Source organism: Pleurodeles waltl, chromosome 11 (assembly GCF_031143425.1).
Source record: "Pleurodeles waltl isolate 20211129_DDA chromosome 11, aPleWal1.hap1.20221129, whole genome shotgun sequence".
Taxonomy (NCBI): Eukaryota; Metazoa; Chordata; class Amphibia; order Caudata; family Salamandridae; genus Pleurodeles; species Pleurodeles waltl.
The window spans coordinates 21,647,241-21,670,082 of record NC_090450.1 but is presented as its reverse complement, the minus strand read 5'-3'; positions in this window follow the sequence as shown (position 1 = coordinate 21,670,082).

Below are 22,842 nucleotides of genomic sequence, written 5' to 3'. Positions count from 1 at the left end.
AATATATTGTTTTGCCATGCTAAAACTGTATATATTTGATTTGATTTATTTGTGGCCCATAACCGTAACTTGCCAAAGGAAAACTGAAAACTTGGCAACACTTTACACTACAAAATTAAGACAACTTTTGCCCTATGACAGGCAAGGGGGCCCCCTACCCAAGGCTTTGATTTCTGCCGGTCGGCTTCAAGCTGCTGCTTAAAGCTGCCCCTGAGGGGCTACACCAACACCAGCTCTGCTTCCAGGCCTCCCTCCTTTCACTGTCCTCAGCAGCCCGGGAGCCGGGGGCAGAGGTAGGCAGAGCCAGGCCGTTGGCAACGGGGACCCTGGGCCCAGACAGCATTCAGACCCTTGTCTCAGTGTCTCTGTTATGTGCTCACGGGGGGGCACTGGGCCTGGACATTATTTGCTTATGAGGGGGATGTGTGCGTGGAGAAAAGGAAACTTGCAGTCAGAGCTCCACGGAAAAGAACCCGTCTCCCCAGAGCCCCTGGGAAAGGAAGTGGTGATATAGGGATTGGTGCTGATGCCCATAGGGCAGCACCTGTGCCTTGCAGTAGTACAGCCAGCCAGTTGAGTAGTGGGAAACTGTACTCTAATCAGCTGGTAGCAAGGAGAGTGTGTTACCTACGTTTAGTGTACAGAGCTCCGGGGACGTGGGGCATTGTGTGACATGCATGTTTACATATGATTTGATCGCAACCAGAGAAAGTCACGTTGGGGGTGATTGTGGAATTATTGTGCAACGGTCCAGGCGATCCTTGTGGCGCACGAGAACACGTGATTTACACTAGGACCTGGTGGCATTCTGCCGCACGCGGAACCCTGTAGAGTTTCACTGACTTTTTAGATAACTGAGAGGAATTCCACGGAGTAGAACTCCGCGAGCTTTGCCCATCCTTAGGCGTAGCTTGCTATCCACACGGGTCAGCACTTCAGTACCCCTTATCAGGATAGTAAGTGCTATACAAATGCTACAATAACATGCAATACAGTTTGATCCAAAATCATTTAACATCATAACCAAAAAGATGCTTCTCATCTTTCATTACTTCCTGCCGCCAGCAGGCCTTTTGTTCTCATTTGTTGAGAGCACTTCACACCTCCTTGCACGAGGGCAGCAGATTGTCTCAAGTAACAGGGGACAATTGCTGTAGTTGATCTGAAATGGCTTCTAGAGTTTTGGGGTTAAAAAGTAGTGAGTTTCTAAAGTTAGCTTGATATTATAAGTTACCTTAAATATGACTTCAGTAATAAGCCGGGTTTGATGTAACAATTAGTTGGAACCTTGAAGTACAATATTTGGTGGACCCACATGGAAGGTAGGACTTAGCGGCCGGTCTAATGTGACCCGTGTTAGCCTATAGCACCACCAGCCTTGCTACAGTGAACGACAATGGTGAGTGTTCACTGCTAGGACATGCACAACATAAAAGGAACATCTCCTTCTTTTTAATGTCCTGCACCCTGCCTTATGGGCTTCCAAGGCCTTCCGTGTGGGTGATGTACAAATATTAAAAAGGAAGCTTTGGACTTTGCAGAAAGGTTTACTTTGCCGTGTCGGGTTGGTAGTTTAAAAGCTGGCAGACTAGGCTGCAGTGACAGACCCAAAGCACTGACTCTGCTATAGTGCACTAATGACCTTCATTACCACGCATGACCAGCCTTGGGTATCCTCTGCACCTCATCCCAGGGTCTTGCAGGTAAGTTAAATATGCCAACCGGGTATTAGCCTATTACACATACATTTCGAGGGGTCCGAGCAGGTGCGCTGGGGTTCAGTCAGCAGGGCCCAGTGCACTTAAAAGTTGAAAAATCAACAGCATCAGTCCAAAAAGTTGGGGGTGATCATACAAAAAGAGGCGTGTCCATACGTTCTATCTGTGTATGTTTATTTCCTCTTTCCTTCAAACATGGATATTTTTCGTGTTATTTTATACGCTGAAATATTCTTCCACCTGGCCAAGAATTCAAAATGGACTTAATTCAGTTCCGTTTGTTATTTTTTTTCTTATTCTTTTTTTTGTTGCTGTAGTCAGGTAGGCCAAGTGCTATTAATGACTGACATACTGTTTCCAAACATTCTTTAATTATTTTAAATATGACCCTTGGCAGAAACACTTTTAATGTTGGCCTTTAATTCACTAGAGTTCAATTGAGTTCATACAGTAAGGTTTATCTCATTACAGCTTACAACCTTATTTCTTATTCTCTAAAATCAGTGTTATATAAGCTTGAGGAACTCACACTTTATTCAGTGATGCTGTGTTTGCATATAAATGAACTTACTACCGATACCAATGGGGTCACCTCAAACATTTTGAAGTGATTTCCTTTCTGTTGCTTTTACTTGCATTGCTGGCAGAGTTGGCTCAATGTCAGTGCCAGTGAATTTACTGTAACTAGCAAAAGATGATGGAGCATCATTGCTAATTAATGTTGTTCCCAACCTATTAGGATGTTAGCAGGGCTGGAACTGGAAACAATTACTGCAGGCACTCTTTAATTGGGGGTCAAGGTATGGCAGAGGAAAGTGGGTGGATTCACGAGGGGCGGAGCTTTGAAAGCAGAGCCTGACAATCAATATTTGTTGCAAAGAAATTGGCAAAAAGGACAAATGTGAGAGTAAATCTTCTCTAGCTTACTCAAATGGTCAAAAGAAACTGTTTTTAAACTATCTTGCAGGGTTAAGACACTCGCTGCCGAGGTGTTTGTGTGTCGAGCAATACTCAGAGGATTACAGTAATGGTGAGATAACTCTGGTGCTCAATGCAGTTTTGGGAGTGTTCTGTGTTTTGTTCAGTCACAGTTTTGACTTGTAAAGTAGCACAGAGGGTTAAAATGCCTGCTGCAAAATGCCTCTAGTGTAATTATGCATAATTAACACAAAATTAATTGTAATTACTCTTAATTATGTGAGGGGCCTATTCCAACATTTAGTATTATCTTCTTAATATAAAATGCACCCTTGAGTTCAAAATGGACCCAGAATGTATTTTGCGCTGAGACAACAGCTCTTAATGCAAAATGACGCAAAGATGAACAGCCAGCAGCTGCTTGTGTGCTCTAAGTTTGTTGTTTCTTGTCCTCCTGTAGTAGAATTGTTGCCCCAAATTACTCTTAATTACTCCAGCAGGTGTAATAGCATAGTTTTGGTAATTCTGCATCAAAAGAGTTATCAAAATTACTCAAATTATTCAAGTGTAATTACAATTTCTCCCAGGCCTACTTGTAAGATGCAGATCACAGAGTTATATTTTATGCAGACAGGTAGGTGGGCTACTGTATTTGACACTGGTACCATTTTGTGACTTCCGGTTCATACATTGCAGTCCTCCTAATATAGCCCAGTGATGTATTTAGCGGCATCAAAGCGCTGCTTGTAAATAGAAAGACATTGGGTTAGACCTTTCTTTTTATTTTTCTCAATCTGTGGTTATTCTAAGATTGCAAAGAAGAGTTCCTTTGAGAAATAATAAAGTCTTGTTAGTACAGACAACCAAAGTCACTATGTTACGTTTTATATCCCGATTTTGTGTTTTTCCTGACTATTAATCTTAACATGTATGTTCTATGAGTATTATCTGTGATTCCTACATATTATGAACATCACTGTGCCCACTATCAAATAAAGTCTGGACATACTGCTGCTCCCAAACAAAACTTATATCTATTAATCATTTAACATAAAGAGCTCCATTTAAAATTTCTACACCGGGCCTACACCACCCCCAACTCTTGGCTCGCCTCGACCCTCCATGCTCGTCCCAGTATCCCAGATGCCATAGTCCGGAGGCCAACTTTATACACTTAACATGGATCTGCCCATACATAGGACAATATTGGACCGCATTTCTCCCTCCTCACCACGATAAACGGAGACATGATTGTACCCATCCCCCTTGTTGCACGACTGGGATATGCCTGTGACTTTCCCCAATCCGTACACAGGACCGCCATTGCATTAGTGCTTGCAAAGCGAGAACTGGCACTACACGGGGGCAACAGCCAACGCACCACAAAAGAGGCCTGGTTGAAAAGCATGATACATTGTGAAAAAATCCCTGATGATTACACGCAGCTACGGCCACTTACATCTAAACCCAGGGATATCTGGCTACCACCAAGAGACTACTTACTTACCTTAGAAGCGGACACATCGGACTGATGTTATCTCCCTACCCCCTCTTACATCATAACCTCCCCACCACTCTCCATCTGAATATTGATCTGTGGGGATAGCCCATGATAATGCTGTAACCACACTTGGACTACCCCACAACTCTATCAATCATTGCTTGAAGAGCCTTTTTACTGCTCTGATGAAGCTGCTCTTGTTTCCTTCTTTGAGCGCAATGTATTATGTGATGTCAATTCCTCTGATTAAAATGGGCAATATGTATTATTTTTTGTTGCTACTTCCTGAAAGCTCAATAAATACAGTCTTTAAAACACATCATTGTCTTATGTAGCATTTCTTTTCCATTGATTTAGACATTTGTATGGTTAGTTGTTTTGATGTGTGTGATTTAAAGCATTCTGACACCCTACACTTGCATTAGTAGCGAGTAAAAAAAGAATGACTAGAAAATAAATTAGTGAGGGTCATTTAAATAATGATTTATGTAATGACTCCTACCCACAGATAACTCTTGCATTCTTACAGTGCATGCACATCCCTTACAGAGGGAAGTTGAGCAAAGTCAAAAAGTCTACCTCCTATTCATATTTTCTCTGAAGATCTTGTGAAATGATAAGAGGCTAGGTGCCTTTTTTGACTCCCACTTTATTGGTCTCTAGGTGTTAGGCTCCAGATGGTGATCAGCTAGGTGATACTTGAACAATGCAAGGGCTGAGGGGCCTATAAATCAGGCTTTTGTGTTGGGCCAAGCTGGAATTGAAAATAAGAAAGCCCCTTTAATGCCTTGCAGGTTACTTCTCCGAATGGAATGCAGACAATGCCTGGGCACTGCTGAATTGTGTCCCAGTGTCGGAAAATGACACTAGGACAAATTTAGCATGTTTCCCATGGTCAGCCGAATCCCAGATCCAGCCCTGAAATAACTGCGGGAATCGGAATCCAGCGGGATCCCCTACCTTCCACCACTGGATTTTCAACATCTTGTCCCTATTGCTTCTGATTTCATAATTGCAGGGAAGTTGGCATCAAAAGGTAAACCTCTGCCATCCTGACTTCTCTTTTGCTCAGTTTAGATCACCAGCGCATCATGTTTTGGGAGTTGAGTGCCAAAGCTGAACACGCGCTTCAACCAGAAAACAACAGATCTTTATGGTCTCAACTGGAAAAGTTGTTTTATTTAGATTAACCACTTTCATTAGGCCTTTATAATAGTCCTTGTGTTCATCTTAAAGTCACTTTGCTGAATTCCAAAAAATAATAATGCAATTAAATTTAATTTGCATCACCCTGATTTCCAGACATAAGCTGCTTTAGTGTCTTCAGTTTAGGGTTCGATCCCCGGTCCCTCCATGTCCAGACCATGTCACTTTTTCCTTTTGTCTAGTCTCACTGATGAGTTCAAGGCATGTCAAGATTTTGTGTGTCCTCCATCTTGGGTCCTTAGTTATAATTAGAGCTCTCGGTTTTATGATATTTACTTTTTTAACATTTCCGTCTGTATTTATCCATATTTATTTTTGGGCCATTTATTCGTATTTATCTATATTTATTTTATGTTTTGAGAATAAATGGAGTCTTAAAATGGTATATTTCCACATTTATTTAACTGATAAACATGCACTCATACTTTACCTGTCTCATTTTAGAAAATTAAGAAGCAAATAACTGGAAACTAGAATTACTGGAATTCATGAAGGACAACAAGGAGAGTCACTGAAAACTGGAAGCCCTAGTTATAATGCAAGTACCCTTGTTTCCAAAAGTCCACTCAGTCCAAAATGCCCATTATTAGGGATATCTTCGTTCAATATTAATAATACCAGTTGTATAGAATCACTTAGGTATTGCTTTCATTATAAAGCCTCTCCATCTGTATATGGTGTAAACTACTGCAATGCCTCATTGGATTTTTAGATCATAGATATATGTGAAATACCCGACCCAAGATTAATCCTATTGTCACAGTCTTCAGAAAATCCATCAAATAGTTCCTTTTTCCTTAATATTTCTAAGCGGGCATAGTCAGTCTTGGCAATTCTGTTCCATTAACATCTCATAATGGCAGTCATATAAAGGAGGACTGTAGCTCAGTCTGTCCACGCAGAACATTGATTCCACCACCCATCTCTCTATATGCCACTTACCTCTTGCGGATCCATAAACTGAGAGAGTGGACAACCTCCTGCCACAGCCAGCGAGATCAGACTGAGAACATGAAAGACGTCTTATTGAAAGAAGAAACTGGACTGAACAGCTAATCAGACCTGCCAGCATAAAACAAATTACACCAAGCATTGGGCGAGCCAACCGGTCTCACCTTTGGGACTTATTGGCTGTGCCAATGCCTTTTGGTAATGATGTATAGCATTGGCTAAAATATTTTTTGCCAATGCTGTGGTGCATCGGTAAAAAGGAAAAAAGGCATGTTGGTGCAGTTGATACTGGCAGCTGCATCATCTCTTGGCACGTGCATGTATGATGACGCATGCTCTTGCATGCATCATCATGAAAGCACCCACATTTGCGTCCCTTGAAAAAAGACATGGATGACATTTTTTTTAATTTGCCAATCTGGATGGATCTGTAAATATAAATAAAAAATTAGAGTGGAGCAAATGCACTTTTTTAAGATGGAGGGTCCAGCAACAATTTGCTGCCTGACATTAAAAAACATACATATATAAAGAAAGGACTTCAAGGGCAATGTGCAGTGGAGGAGCAGTTAAGAGAGCAATATATTTAAATAAAGCTGGGTAGGGGGCAGCACACTAGTGAAAGAGCAACACAGGGTAGAGAAGCATAGAGGGAAAGAGCACATCGAAAGTAGGGGCGGAGGCTCACAAGGGAGAGAGCACCACAGGGTACAGCAGCACATAGGAAAAGAGCACATGGGGAGGAAGGGCAGAGGCGCACAAGGGAGAGAGCACCACAGGGTACAGAAGCACATAGGAAAAGAGCACATGGGGAGGAAGGTCAGAGGCGCACAAGGGAGAGAGCACCACAGGGTAAAGAAGCACATAGGAAAAGAGCACATGGGGAAGAAGGGCAGAGGCGCACAAGGGAGAGAGCACCACAGGGCAGAGAAGCACATAGGAAAAGAGCACATGGGGAGGAAGGTCAGAGGCGCACAAGGGAGAGAGCACCACAGGGCAAAGAAGCACATAGGAAAAGAGCACATGGGGAGGAAGGTCAGAGGCGCACAAGGGAGAGAGCACCACAGGGCAAAGAAGCACATAGGAAAATAGCACATGGGGAAGAAGGGCAGAGGTGCACAAGGGAGAGAGCACCACAGGACAGAGAAGCACATAGGAAAAGGGCACATGGGGTGGAAGGGCAGAGGAGCACAAGGGAGAGAGTACCACAGGGTTAAGAAGCACATAGGAAAAGAGCACATGGGGAAGAAGGACAGAGGTGCACATGGGAGAGAGCACCACAAACGAGACAGTGGGTGGCTTTTGCGAGGGAAGTGTGTATGATAGAGAGAGTGAGCAGTGAAGGAGAGATGGAGCAAATGTAGCACATGGGTGGCGAGGCACAGGAGGGAGGGAGCTGGAAAACACATGCACTCTCTTAGAGTGCTTGACTAAAATGAAAACTGTACACAAGATTAGGAGATAACCAAATGAGAGCGACAGTAAAGCCAACCAGTGGAAGGCGATGGGTGGATAGTAGACACACTGTAACTTCTGGGTTGCCCACAATAGGTCTTTCATAACCAGACAGATTGAGCTGTCTGATAGGTGTGGCCCAAAAAAATGCACCCTGCCTCTCACGCGCAGTCATGGCACCGCTAAGTGCTGCATCCCCTAACATGATCTCGGTTCTCATCAGACGTCCATCTGAAGACAAGCAGTCTTCGAACCACAGACGCAAATGTTGTTGCGTGCTACAAGCGTAGGCAAGTGCCTCAGCAATAGTAAGCGCTAGACAAATACCATAATACAACATTATACATTTGTTCCATGTTTAGAAACTGCAATACAATTTAAACACATTGGAAAAATATCTGGCCAATCACATGACGAAATATGGAACTTTATCCAGGATAATATAAAAAATTAATTAAATGCATGGTAATTATGATAACTGTGATACATGATACTCCTTGGTTTGAAAATGCAATACAATTTAACAGATGCAAACAAAATTATTATAATTTTATTATACAATTATCCTGGTGAATACCACACGATATAATGGAAAAATAAAATTCATTGAATGAGGATTACCATACCAAGAGACACAGGTTTACTTGTTTTGAAATGCAGTGGAATTTAACTATGTGAAAAAAATAAACTAATATTGTGCATTTAAACCAGAGGACCAGGCTATTGGTCCAGACCGGCCAGCCAACCGCGTCCACGCCCACCAGGGTGACATGGGATTGCCTGGCATGCTGGAGGTTTGGGTGGCTGCTCTCGGTTCTGGGGTGCCCACCTGAGATCCGCCATGCATTACTGGGTCTTGTGGGCCTTCCCCAGGTTACCACTACTACACCGTGGATGAAGGGCCTAAACTGGCCAGGACTGGATTGATAATAATACATTGGCACGACAATGTAAAGGGTAAATTCATGACTAGGACGAAGAGGTAAAAAAAACAGTCTTTCAATCTATTTTTCAAATATTTTCAACTTAGTATTTTTTACTCTAATGTATCATAAATGTTAAAAGTTTTTAGTTAACTGTTTCTCACTAAAGTTTTCCGAAGAAGTGCATTTATAATTCTATTCAAGGTGTATATATCTCTGTAAAAGAACCACCGGGAGAAGCAAACAGCTTCTTGACAACTATCACTGCAACCACAACAAAAATACCATGGTACTACACAACCAATAAATCGGGCTCTGAAAGAAGGAGCGACTTAAGCACCCATAAAATACGCCTGTTATCAAGCCTTTTAGTACCTTCAGTAAATTAAAGAATCCTGAGTAATCCAGAAGGTATCACAGAGTTGTATTACATTTCCTTATTGTCTGGTTTATTATTTTATGTTCACCAGACGCCTACTTCCTTCATTGGGGTTATTGATCTGACTTCCCATAAAGCTCTTGACCCTGAAAGTTGTGAAAGATGTAAAACGTGGCTGATGATAGGTGTAAGTGCAGGTCTAGGCTTCTGGTCAAGGCCCCCTCTGTGCTGTCTCTGCTGAAGGACACCTGCAAACCAGAAGTGACCTGAGGACACATTTGATATTATTTCACCCATCGTGGTCCAGGAAAGAACTGGCTGTGCTGCACTGCGTGAAAGGGAGAGAGCAGAAAATCTCCACATTTACAAACATTTGGAGCACTTCTGCTGGCTCCTTGCCCGGTTACACTGTGCCCAGTGCCAACGCAGGTACCCTTGGAAGGGTGTCTGCGTTATGGGCATAATTGCTTTTTTGCAGAAAAGGGAATCTTCCTGCAGAAAAACAGTCAAAGTACATCCCAGCTAGAATTGTAATGTAACGCGACACAAGCAGCAGGTGCTTCGAAGAACTTCTTGGAGGCAACAGGTGATCATTCATCCAGGCGGTGCAAGGAACCTTTACAACAGTGTGTATCCAGACATCTCCTTTGGATCGTAAGGTTCAAAGCAATCAGAGTTTGTAAGATATAAGCCAACTTTAGTTACTTACAGGTGTTTGTCTCACTGGACAGATCTGCAATACCTAGTGCTTAATTTGTGCTGGTGTTTGCAGGTGCTCAGAACCCGCAGTGGAGGATGAGTATCTTCTGATCAGGAGCGTCTTCATGGTCAGTAGTCTGGGCTAATCTAGGCTTACTAATAAGAATCCCGGCTACACGAGTGGACATCCCAAATCAATAAATACAAATACCGTGAGCCTTCAGCCTAGATTATTGCATGGCTGCCTTGCGACAGACTTACCCAGACATCATTCCATAGAATACTACACAACTTGGATTGACATCCTTGGACCAAGCTTCATCAATTCGTTGTTTTAGAGTGAATTACTGACCATGAAGACGCCCCTGATCAGAAGATAGTAATCCTCCACTGTATTCCCTCGGTGCTACCGACCAGACATCATCCCCAGTCCTGATGATGACTCACTATTGATTTATGTCTACATATGGGGTCGAAACGTCAACATGATTTCGAATGTGGATTAAAATTGTAAAGAAATTATATGTGACTACAGGGCTTCCTGGGTTGATGGCGCCGCTAGAAGTCCATATTATTCTTAAACCACTTTCTGTATATATTGTATATATCACCTTCACATCCTTTCACAATATTCACTTTCACTGTGTGTTTTGAATTAGGAGCACCTACCAACATAAGTACAATCTTCTCTTATGCTAAAAATGTAAAAAGAAGCAGAAAGCAATAACACACTACTTATGCTACATAGATTGTATATTTGTAATTGCTCAATCAATAGATTACCGTGGAAGTCTAGGAGTACTTCCCGCTTGCTTTGACCATGTATTTACTTCCATTCATTACCTTGGTCAAAAGGGTTAGAGGGTATCGCCTCATTGTCGTAGCTCTCTCTCTAGGGCAGTCGCAAACTTGGAGGTTTCAGACCTGTGGCAGTGAGAGCCCCTCACTGCCCAATCTGAACCGGCATCGCCTGCGACGGTGCTCACTGCACAGACGGGCACAAAATGCCTTATTGCTGTAAAACACCACTTCAGGCATATTACAGGGAGTTCGGAGCAGAGTACAAGCCAAAAGGCTGCCTCTCTTGAAGCACTTGGAGAAGATATTTCTGCTCAGTAAATAATAAAACACTGTAGTGACATGCTGTTCTGGAAGAACTCAGAGGAAACTTTCCTTACCTATGTCACTGCTCCGGGTCTCTCTCTGTGCCTCTGTACGCCTATTCATTCATAAGGTTGCCATTGTTATGTGTGTAACTACATCTGGGCGGTCACATTAGAGCTCTAGAGATTATTATTTTATTCAGTTTGCTAGAGTTGCATACTGCTGTATTCTGATTGGTTGAGCCCTGCAACACTCAGTTCATTTTATGTTGACTATGTGGCTTTTGTTGTGTATTTTATTATAAAAGGAGAGCAATTCGGGTGTGAGCCGTGAGTTGCTTCCTGATTCTTTAGGGAACAGACAGGGGGGATCCTCCTAAAGAGCGGAAGAGCGTTGCCCCACCTGCTCCAAGCGCAGCAGGCAAACACAAATAAATAAAATGGGCTAAAAATTAAATTCTATTTTGCCACCACAGCATGCGCGTGAGGGCAGGGGGCGGGGCTGAATCCTGCAATTGCAGTATGGCTGCCGCCCCTTTCAGTGCACGTCGGATTGGTCGGCAGTCTTGCTACGGCGAGCCTGACATGCTCAGTGTACACTCTGCAACCCCAGGGCTGTCAAACAGTGGGTGGCGGGGGGGGGTTGCTGTCACAAGCCCCCAGCCTCAAAATGAGCCCTATGTTATCCTGCTCTCACCAATCCTGGAGCTGCTCTCATGCTGAGAGTAGCATGAGAGCGAATGGTTGGATTCGCATTCCACTGAGCATGGAGGAAGTCCTTCCATTCCTGCTCGTGGACGCAGGGGGAAAGTGCTGTGCTGGGGGAGCCACATATATGGTGAGATTGGCGCTATCGCGCCCCACCATATTTTAGTCTCGCTAGCCGGCCCTGGAGCAGACCCTTGTCAGCCTGCCTCTGGGTTAGAACTTGTCAAGCCTTCGAAAGAATATTCTTTTATTTCACACCCCCTGATGCATTTGACTCATGGTAATTTCCTATGTTTTATTTATTAAGCATTTTGACTAAACATCATGTTTGCCTCCTGTACTGAACTTTAATTATTAATACACTTTTATGTTCCACATTTTACTCGTCTCAAGAAGGCTTACTTAGTTGACTGCTGATTAATTTGCTGTCAATATAATCTCTTTAGGGACACATTGCCTCATAGGACTCGGAGGCCGCCATAGGGGCCTCACCCCAACACCGGTCATACACCAACCGACAAGACAGTTTTGTTTGTTGGAAGAAGAATTTATTTTCAAATATACTTTTATAAACATTCATAAACACAATTTATGGAAGTCATCATATGCACTTTACTCAACTAAAAACATTTCACTGCAAACTTTAATATATATAAACTGTTATAGACGCTACTTTGTAACCATAGATTTTGACAGGATCCCTTCCTGTCCTGAACCTCCTTTGGACCACACAGGGACTGATCGTCACCTGTATCCTTAGGGGGGGCGGTATCCCTGCTTCCTCTGTTCCTTGACCCCTTGTTCAGGGTTCCGCCCCCTCTCCAACCACCACTCAACCAAGGGGTGTACCAGGGCGGCCCAGGGCATGAGCCCCGTGACCACCCCAGTGATCTGGGCTCCCTACCCCCAAACAGGTGTGTCCATCCGCAGGTTGGTCCAGGACTTCAGGATCCTATCTCTGTTGTTATACCGGGGCCCCACCCTTGGGGTCCCCTCTGTTGCTTCCGGTTACTTTATTCTCTCTTTCTGCGCCACGAGGGCGACCAGGGCCCCAGGGTCCTACGCCCTCCCCACCAGAAAACAAACACTTAGCGAAAAACCACATGTCTGCCATGAATTGGTCAGTACCTGCATCAGATAAATGAACCAAATCCCTATGAAACATTTCAGGTCCTTTCAATTGTCTATGTGGGATGTTCCACAAACGGCCTGGACCAGGGCAAAGCTTTGACATCTCCGCGTTAAGCCGCCTAACTGACACATTGATTGTTCTTGGTTTGATTCCTGGGCCCCATCTTTTCCATGGCACCATGTGAGACCAGGCGATGGCTGCATTAGGAAATTGTTTAGCAAGCTTTGTTATTTCTAGGAATATTGCCTCTCTGAGGGCTTTTCGCCCCAGATGTACCAGGTCATTGCCCCCAAGGTGAATGATGATGAGGTCCGGGGATTGGAGCCCTGCACATCCGCGAGCCAAATCAACCAGCTGCTGTAGCTGTTTAATTCCTTTGCCGCCAACCCCGCACCACCTGAAGGCCACGTCTAAGTTTGTCGCCGGATTCGGTTTACGGAGCTGCTGCAACCGGTACGCCGCCCGACGAACGAATGAATGCCCCAGTACCCAAACCACACGCGGAGCCATCTACTGCAATAAAGGGAAAATTGTGTGAGGAATGATACCGCATGTTAAGATACACAAACACTCCAAATTAGACCAGCTCTGACCTAACGTAACGCTTATAACAGTTAGATGACCATCTGCCAATGGCCTTGACTTCAGAGATGGGCAAGCCTGCCCCCGCAGCTAACGTAGCCGCGCCAATCCTGAACGAGTGAGGAGAGTAACCTAAAGGCTCTATGCCTGCTGCCTTTAATGATATTTTCATTACCTCTGTAAATTGGTAGCGCGACAAACAATCCCCATTTGCGTGTATGAATAGCGCCGTTGATTTTTCTAAAGGGCGCACCTTTAGGTAAGCATCCAGGTTGGCAACCGGACAGATAAGAGACCCCTGCGCTGCCCGAAGAGCAATCCTCGCCCCTTTTCCTAATTGATCAGTCTTTGATTTGCGCAGTAGTATGGTGGCGGAGTTATTATTGATTATTACATCTGGCCATTGGAGACCCCCTGCATGGTCGTTCTTGGAAGTACCTAACATTTCCCCAATACGGAAGGCCCCATAGAAGGCCACTGAAAAAGCTGATGTGAATAAGGCAGTCTCAAAAGGGGAGGAAGAAACTACAGCAACTTCACCCAGCAATTTCTCTAATACCTGGGGGGTTATAGGTCGCCTGGAGTCTACTTTGGGGCCCTCCGCTCTTGACCACCCCACCAGAGCCTGCTTAATAATAAAGGCATTGAGTTTCGCATCTTGCCCTCCTAGTTTGGCGAAAAAACGGATGGCTGCCAAGTTGGCCTTGGCGCACGAGACCGGCTTTCTCTTGTTTTTTAAATGTTGCAAAAAGGCACAGATTGCTTCGGATGAAAACCAATCTGAGGAGTTCACTGATTTCAAAAACAGTCTATAATTCAAGAAGGCCCTTTCATATGCCCCCTTTGTTCGTGTCGCCAAAGAAGCCCCTACTAGGGCTGACAGCGCGGGACACCAATCTTCCACAGTGATGTTGGAAACTCTGTCATCCTCTCCGACGCCTGTGGGTGGAACCTCTGAAAACCCTGCATTAATGATCGAGACAAGGCATCAGCTGCATTGTTATTTACCCCAGGAACATGTTTCGCCCGGAAGGTGATGTTGAGTTTCAAACATTGCAGCACCAGATACTTAAGTAGTCTCAGCACCCATCTGCAGCTAGCTTTTTGTCTATTGATTGACTCCACGACTGCCATGTTATCTGACCAAAATACTACTGTCTTGTTTCTCAAAGTGTCCTCCCAAACAGAAACCGCTACAATGATGGGAAATAATTCCAAGAATGCAATATTTTTGGTGAGCCCCAACTCTACCCAACCAGTTGGCCAATCTGCCCGGCACCATGCAGGACCAAGTATAGCCCCAAAGCCCACACTGCCTGCCGCGTCTGTAAATAGGCCAAGAGAAGGGCTGTCGGCAGGGGGAAGAGGCCAGATCACCGCCCCGTTAAAGTCTTGAAGGAATGCTTCCCACACTCTCAAATCATCCCTTACTTCCGCAGACAGTCTGGTGTGATGGTGTTTCTCGGTCAACCCTGCCATAGACCTAGCTATGGATCTGGAAAAGGGGCGGGCCATGGGAATGATCCTCAGGGCGAAATTTAATTGACCCACCAGGACTTGCAATTGGTGCAGGGTGACCTTGGAATGGGATAAGACAGTTCTGATGGACCCCTTAAAAACTTGAAGCTTGTCCAGAGGAAGGCGACACTCCCCCGCTACGGTGTCAATTTCTATGCCCAGGAAAGTGATGCAAGTGGAGGGGCCTTCTGTTTTTTCTTGGGCTATTGGGACCCCGAATTCCCTGAACATGGTTGTCAGAGACTGCAGGGCCCAAAGGCATTTGTTTGACTCAGGAGGGCCCAACACTAGGAAATCATCTAAATAATGTATAACATTTGCATGACTTGTACGCCTGGTGAAAATCCATTGCAAAGCAGAACTGAACTGTTCGAAATAACTGCAGGACACACTGCATCCCATGGGCATACATTTGTCATAAAAATACTCCCCATCAAATTGGAATCCCAAAAAATGGTAATCTGCAGGGTGAACTGGCAAAAGCCGGAAAGCTGCTTCGATATCTGTTTTTGCTAGGAGCGCACCCCGCCCCAGACCCCTCAGCAACACTAGTGCCTGGTCTACGGTAGCGTAACGCACTGAACATAAAGTCGGGTCTATTGCCTCATTCACTGAGGCGCCGCGTGGGGCTGATAGATTATGGATCAGTCTGAACTGTTCCGGCTCTTTTTTGGGTACTACTCCTAATGGGGAACAGACAAAATTAGCTGTGGGTGGGGAAGTGAAGGGGCCAGCCAGTCTCCCTAGAGCGCATTCTTTTGCAATTTTTCTAGCCACCACGCCGGGGTTTTTTATGGCAGACATAAGATTTCTGCAGTGACCTAAGGGGGGGACCTGGGATGCTGGAATTCTAAAACCCTGTGAAAAACCTTTAATCAGTAGTTCAGCTGAAGCCTTGACTGGGTAAACCTTCAGCCAAGGCAACAAAAACTCTAAGTGAATGGGAGAAGGCAAGGAAGAACTAGGTACTGGATTTACTCCCTTCCTTAGCTCTGTCCTTTGCTTTTTTAAGGCATTTAAATTCGGGGTGAGAGGGGTGCCCACAAAATGCACAGGAGTGCCTGAATTTGCACGTCCCAGGGGGGCGTGAACATACTTTCTTGTTAAACGCCCAGCAGGACCCTTTTTTGTCGCTTGTATACTGTGCTCGAAAGGGCTGCTTGTTGGGTAATTTGTTGTTCACGCACTCCAGCCAAACATTTACTTCAGTCTGGTCCCAACCAATTGCTGGATCCTCTAACTTTGCCCACCTGAAATCACGGTCATACTCCAGCCAAGCGTTCCCACCGTACATATGGTGAGCTTTTAAAATTTTGTTTGCATAAAATATCATTGACAGACCAATGTCAGGCTTCTTTTCCAGCATGACTGACATAAACACATTAAAACCGAATAACCAATTTGTAATATTCTCTTCTATCTTTGGTTTTTTATCTGTATATGATGAAGCTTTAGTATCTTTATCCTTTGATTCTACTTCCCTTCTCTTAGCCCTTACCAGGCTAAAAATGTCCACAAAATCCCCTTTCCAAATTTTTTCCTTGATTTCAGAAGCCACATGTGCAGCTAACTTCCCCGGCCTAGATAGCAATGTGTCTGCACCCGTGACTTCAGCTGGTGTTACTATGGTGTTACCACCCTGTTCTATGACCTTACCATGTTCTTTTCCACCTGGAGGAGTCTGTGACAGCGGGCCCGGTGCCTGGCTGACACTGGGGCCTGAGGTCGCCACCTGCAATGAAGGAACATTACGCGCTGCTACCAATGCCTCCACCTGGCGCTTAAGTTCAAGTACCGAGTTCTGCAATGGGTCACTAGCCCATGGGGTCGTGGGGTGTGGTGTTGGCACTGGCACAGTGAGGTTGGCCAACATCTGTGATACTGACACCAATGTTTGGGTTGTCAGGTCCTGGGATGCCCCTGGATGGGCCCTAGCCGCCTGCCCCTGTTCTGTGACTGCGCTAGCTCCTGGTGCCACTCCCTGCGCAATGGGTAATGCTTGTGTGGGTACATCACTGGCTGGTGCTGCTAATGCTGCTACAGAACGCCGTATATCCGCCAGCATAGCTTCCACACCTCCCGCCACACCCGTGCTAGATGACCTTACCCCTGCGTGATGCCCAGCAATTTCTTCAGAAGGCGCAGCCGCTTCAATACTGGGGGCCACCACTGTGACTAACTTAATCACAGGGGGTGGGGGAGGGGTCAGAACTGCCTGAGGCGTAGGCTGTTGAACTACCGTCTCCCCAGTCTGTTTTTTATTCCTACGCTTAACTGGGGGAAAAGCTGCAGGTGGTGCTACGTTCGCGCGGCGCGGGCGGGAAGCCCCTACCTCACCGTCATCTCCATCTGAAGGAGCAGCCTCACCTTCTGAATCCCCGCCCCCTAACTTAGCTAAGACCAATTTTAATAGCTGGGCAAGATCAGGATCTGTGCCCTTCCTCTTACCTCCTCTCACCCTATTAGCTGCCATAATGCCAATATTAGGTAAACAAGTTGTAAGCAGTGGTAAGGCAACTATCTAAGTTATTAACCTAAAAGGAATAATCTGTTAGCCCAATGCCAACAACGCTTTTGCACAGTACAGTGGATATCAGTCCTAGGACACTGTCACGCAATGCGCAATCAAACACAATCAAATTAATGACAAAATTATATCACAATTATACCTGCAAATAAGCACCTTCAACAATTGAATATATGACCCCCTTTCGCTTTACCACACTGCTGAAGTGAAATGGGAGGAGAACAAATATCTGTTGGCACAAACACTTTTTTGCCACAGCCCTCTCCCACGTGCCACACAAAATGTTTCAACCATTAAAAGTAGGGAGAAACCCTTTAACTAACTGACCTGGGGTGAACACAAAATTTAAAAATATAGGGAGAAACCCTTTAACTAACTAACCTGGGGTGAAACCCCTAGCAGGTGAGAGCGCACACAGAACAACCTCCTAACAACGGAGTTAGCCTCCGTGCGCTCACTCACCTCGCTTTCCTTTACTTGCCCACACGAGACTGACGAGGTCGCTCCCCTGCGCCTGTAATTACGCGTCCGATTTGCTGCACCCGACACTACAAGGTCGCTCCCCTGCTATCCGATCCTCATGCACCCTCTGATTTCTTGACTACGCGAAGAACTCCGGTAATCCTGCTCCCCTTCTCGCAGGTCCGTCCTCAGGCGCCTCCCGGCGTGTGCTGGATTCGAACTCGCGATCAAGGATAGCCTGCTGCCTCCCAGGCACTCGCCCTCGCCGCCGTGCTGCAACTCTTTACAATCCTTCGAATCGCCGATGGGTCTGCCTGTCCCTGGGCCGCCGCGCACGAAGTAAGAAGGCCAAGCCTTCTGGGGGGGGCGCTTTTATGCCCCCCCCACCAGTGCGCGGCGGCCCAAACCGGTCCAGCGCTGCCCCGACCACCGACGCTCTCCCAGCGTCGAACTTCCGCCCGCGCGTCTCGCGAGACGCGCGAGCGGAAGCCCATGGCCGGCCTGCGCACAACTAGTGCGAGGCTTGGCCCCAGCGCCCCCGATCCCTAAGGGGCCGCGCTCCCCCCATGTTGGGGGGGCGCTCTTCCATACTCCTTGAGGACAACATCTATCCGCCTAGGCGCTTTATCGATGATTATCTGATAAAACAGCCTCAACACTTCCTCAATAATGAACCGAGTAAGTAAATGTTTCTCAAGTGACTATTACTGAAAGTTTTTAGGACCAGCTCAAAAATGTGAAATGGATTATTGAATGCTAACATACATACATATGTGTCTGCTTATCAGTATGTTTATGTGTCTCACAGAAATTTTAACTAAGAAACGCTCGTCTATGCACAACCTTTTTTTTCAGTAAAGCAAAGAACGCTTGAACTGTTTCTTCTCTTCAAATAATAGAAAAATGCACACATTGGGTTTGCATCGACCATCGTCCCATATTTCACCTTTAAAAAGTTGAAAATATGATTTTTTACGCCTTCCCAAAATGTAAACACAATATTAAAAACGTGAATAGGAGTGGACAAAGCTGGCCCTGGTGCATACACGATGTGCTCAGTTGTCCATCTCACAGGTTGCAATAATTGTGCAAAAGGGATTGCCCTTTTATTTTGCACCACTGCGAAGTCCTGGAAATAATGCAACCAAGGTTGCTCAATAATATGTTTTTGGCACCTCCACCCCACGACCATCTCCTCGTATTGACTCGCTGTCACCCGGCAAATGTGGCCCCTCATCTCTCCAGAGCTCCTCTTTCACAAACATTAATTTGTTTTAAAGCGCTTGTAAAGGGTGGCTTTGCTAATCCACTCAGCTACCCACATAAAATGCAGATCTGTTCTTTGCAGCAGGTGTGTTAACCCTCTGTGCTACTTTATATTTAGTCAAAGCTGCCACTAGGCATAACTCCCATCTCTCTTTGTAGCAGGAACATTAATCACAAGAGTACGCTTGATATTTTCATTGCTTCCCGGAGGCTGGACACACAAGGAACTTTTCAACAGATGCTTTTAAATCCGAAGTTTCGTACATAATTGCTAAACACAGCCCCCCCCCCTGACGTCAGCACCCCCAATCCAGGTCCGCACCCGGTGCGGCCGCACCGCTCGCACCGCCCTAAAGCCGGGAATGACTGGAGGAAAAGGAAAGGGTAAGATTAATTTGCACTGGGACCAATCCGTTTGCACAAGGACGCACGTGTCACAAGCCTTCTTCACATGATCTGTGCTGTGTGTAGGTGTTGAAAAGCCTTTCTTGCACCGGAGTGAGGAGGGTGAGACCTCCCTGCAGAGGCGTGGGCGGGAGCTCGAGCCGCCCTCACTGCACGTGCGCATCCCAGGGGGCCACGCGACCTGCGCACTGTACACGTCACAGGGCCCTCCTGTGTGCTCGAGCCAGACTACATAGAGAAGCCTCCGATGGACCGGGCTAACTTTGGGCGCAAACAGTGACGTCACTCGGGGGGGGGGCGCTAGTGACTGGGACGTGAGGGCACACACGCAGCCTGCGCGCGGGCAGCATTTTTGACATCCTAAGCGAAATGACCTCTTGTGAGTCCCCTTCTTCTAGCAACAAGGCCCATATGTTGGGGTGAGCCGTAATCCCACGGGCGGAACTAGATAAAGGTCTTCTTTGTAAGTACACGATGTCGTAAAGGTTTGAACAATTAATTATACGTGTGGCGACGATTTGTCATGATAAAGAATATATGCGTAGTCAATTTCTCTGTCCAAATGTAATTTTGCAAATATTTTTTTCAACAAAATAAATAAATACATTAAAATATTGTGTTTAATTTTCTTTGTTGAAACACAAGCCTGTGGATAATAAATGGGGGGGATGGAGGTTAGAGAGAAACACGTTTATTACTTTTTCCCCCTGTTACGATTAGTTAAAAATGCATTTCAACGTTCGTTAAGTGTCATCTTTGGAAAGCTACCTCCCTGGGCGGTCGATCTGGCGCCCCCTGCAGATCGCGCCTTATAGGGTGTTTTCGAATTGACACGTCACAACCGGCATCAGCGCGCCTCTGTGATTAGTGAGGCAAAAAGTGTAGTGTGTGTGACTTCAGCCTGCGTGACCTGCTGCCTGGTGTGTGACGTCAGTGTGTGTGAGTGATGCATGGGGTGTGTGACGTCAGCCTGCGTGACCTGCTGCCTGGAGTGTGTGACGTCAGTGTGAGAGGAAACAAACCCTCCATCGGAGACTCTTGGGAGCTGCATAAAGTGTGTGACGTCAGTGTGATGACCTGCTGCCTGGATTGTGTAACGTCATTATCGTAACTTGCTGCCTGGCGTGTGTGACGTCAGTGAGCTTGACCTGTTGCCTGGAGTGTGTGACGTCAGTGCGAGAGGAAACAATCCCTCCAGCGGAGACTCTTGGGTGCTGCATGGAGTGTGTGTGTGACGTCAGTGCGCGCGGGGACAATCCCTCGGCTGCTGCACAGCGTGTGTTCCGTCAGTGTGTGTGGGCTGCTGCTTGGGGTGTGTGACGTCAGTGAGAGCGGGTACAATCCCTTCACCAGTGACTCTGGGCTGCTACACAGGCTGGGACATCAGTGAGCGTGGACTGCTGCTTGGAGTGTGTGACTTCAGTGAGTAGAATATTTTCTCCACCAGTGACTTTAGGGTGATACGTAGTGTGTGACGTCAGAGAGCATAGCTTGTTGCCTGGAGTGTGTGACGTCAGTGCGCGGGGGGACAATCCCTCGGCTGCTGCACAGCGTGTGTTCCGTCAGTGTGTGTGTGGGCTGCTGCTTGGAGTGTGTGACGTCAGTGAGCGTGACCTGCTGCCTGGAATGTGTGACGTCATTATGCGTGACCTGCTGCCTGGCGTGTGTGACGTGGACAATGCCTTCAGCGGTGACTCGGGGCTGCTGCACAGAGTGTGACGTCACTGTGCGTGGGCTGCTGAATAGAGTGAGTGACGTCAGTGCGAGCGAGGACAATCCCTTTAACTGTGGGTCGGGGCTGCTGCACAGAATGTGTGACGTCAGTGAGCGTGAGCTGCTGCCTAGAGTGTATGACGTCAGTGCGAGCGGGGACAATCCCTTGGCTGCTGCACAGTGTGTTACGTCAGTGTGTGTGTGGGCTGCTGCTTGGAGTGTGTGACGTATGTGAGCATGGGCTACTTGGAGTATGTGACGTCAGTGTGCGTGGGCTACTGCCTGGAGTATGTGACGTCAGTGCGAGCAGGGGCAATGCCTTCACCTGTGACTCTTGGTTGTTGCACAGAGTGTGTTACGTCAGTGTGTGTGGGCTGCTGCTTGAAATATGTGACGTCAGTGAGCATGGGCTACTGCCTGGAGTATGTGACGTCAGTGAGCGTGGGCTACTGCCTAGAGTGTATGACGTCAGTGCGAGCGGGGACAATCCCTTGGCTGCTGCACAGTGTGTTACGTCAGTGTGTGTGTGGGCTGCTGCTTGGAGTGTGTGACGTATGTGAGCATGGGCTACTTGGAGTATGTGACGTTAGTGTGCGTGGGCTACTGCCTGGAGTATGTGACGTCAGTGCGAGCAGGGGCAATGCCTTCACCTGTGACTCTTGGTTGTTGCACAGAGTGTGTTACGTCAGTGTGTGTGGGCTGCTGCTTGAAATATGTGACGTCAGTGAGCACGGGCTACTGCCTGGAGTATGTGATGTCAGTGAGAGCGGGTACAATCCCTTCACCAGTGACTCTGGGCTGCTCCACAGAGTCTGTGACATCAGTGAGCGTGGACTGCTGCTTGGAGTGTGTGACGTCAGTGAGTAGAATATTTCCTCCACCAGTGACTTTAGGGTGATACGTAGTGTCTGACGTCAGTGAGCATAGCCTGGTGCACGGAATGTGTGATATCAGTGAGTAGAATATTACCTCCACCAGTGACTTTAGGGTGATGCGTAGTGTGTGAAGTCAGTGAGCATAGCTTGCTGCATGGAATGTGTGACGCCAGTGAGTGGAATATTACCTCCAGCAGTGACTTTAGAGTGCTGCGTAGTGTGTGACGTCAGTGAGCATGGTCTCCTGCATGGAATGTGTGACGTCAGTGAATGGTTCCTCGCCTTTATCAGTGTCTCTTCCATAAGGCAGCGAAGACCTGGGGGCAGCGTAAGGCATGCACTTCAAAGAAATTTATAAAAGCACTTTTGCGTAAGGGTAATAGTACTTCAGAGTGAGGTTTTTATGGTCCAGCGTCCTTTCCCTTGAGGCCCCTTTTTGTGAGGTTGCATCCCATCTGCTACCAGGTGTTTTTGTCCTAGTTTGCTATGGACCAGTTCTCATTGACTTTTCCACCATTCCTCTATCATTGTGCGTAATACGGGGGGCAGAGTTCCCAGTCTATCAATGATTTCCCTGCAGAAACAAAGATCAATGGTCTTGGGAATTGTCTTACAAGGATATGATATAGTTAATTTTGCATCAGATTCTTTCAGCTGTGCTGTAATACTGAGTTAAGAGTTACTTCCAGTGGGTCTTTTAAGGGTGGCTCATCTGGGTGATCTTCAAAGACTCCTGTTGTATTTCCAGAAGTGTCGAGCTAAGAGTTTCTGAGAAGTTTAAATCAAGTTTCATAAACTTTT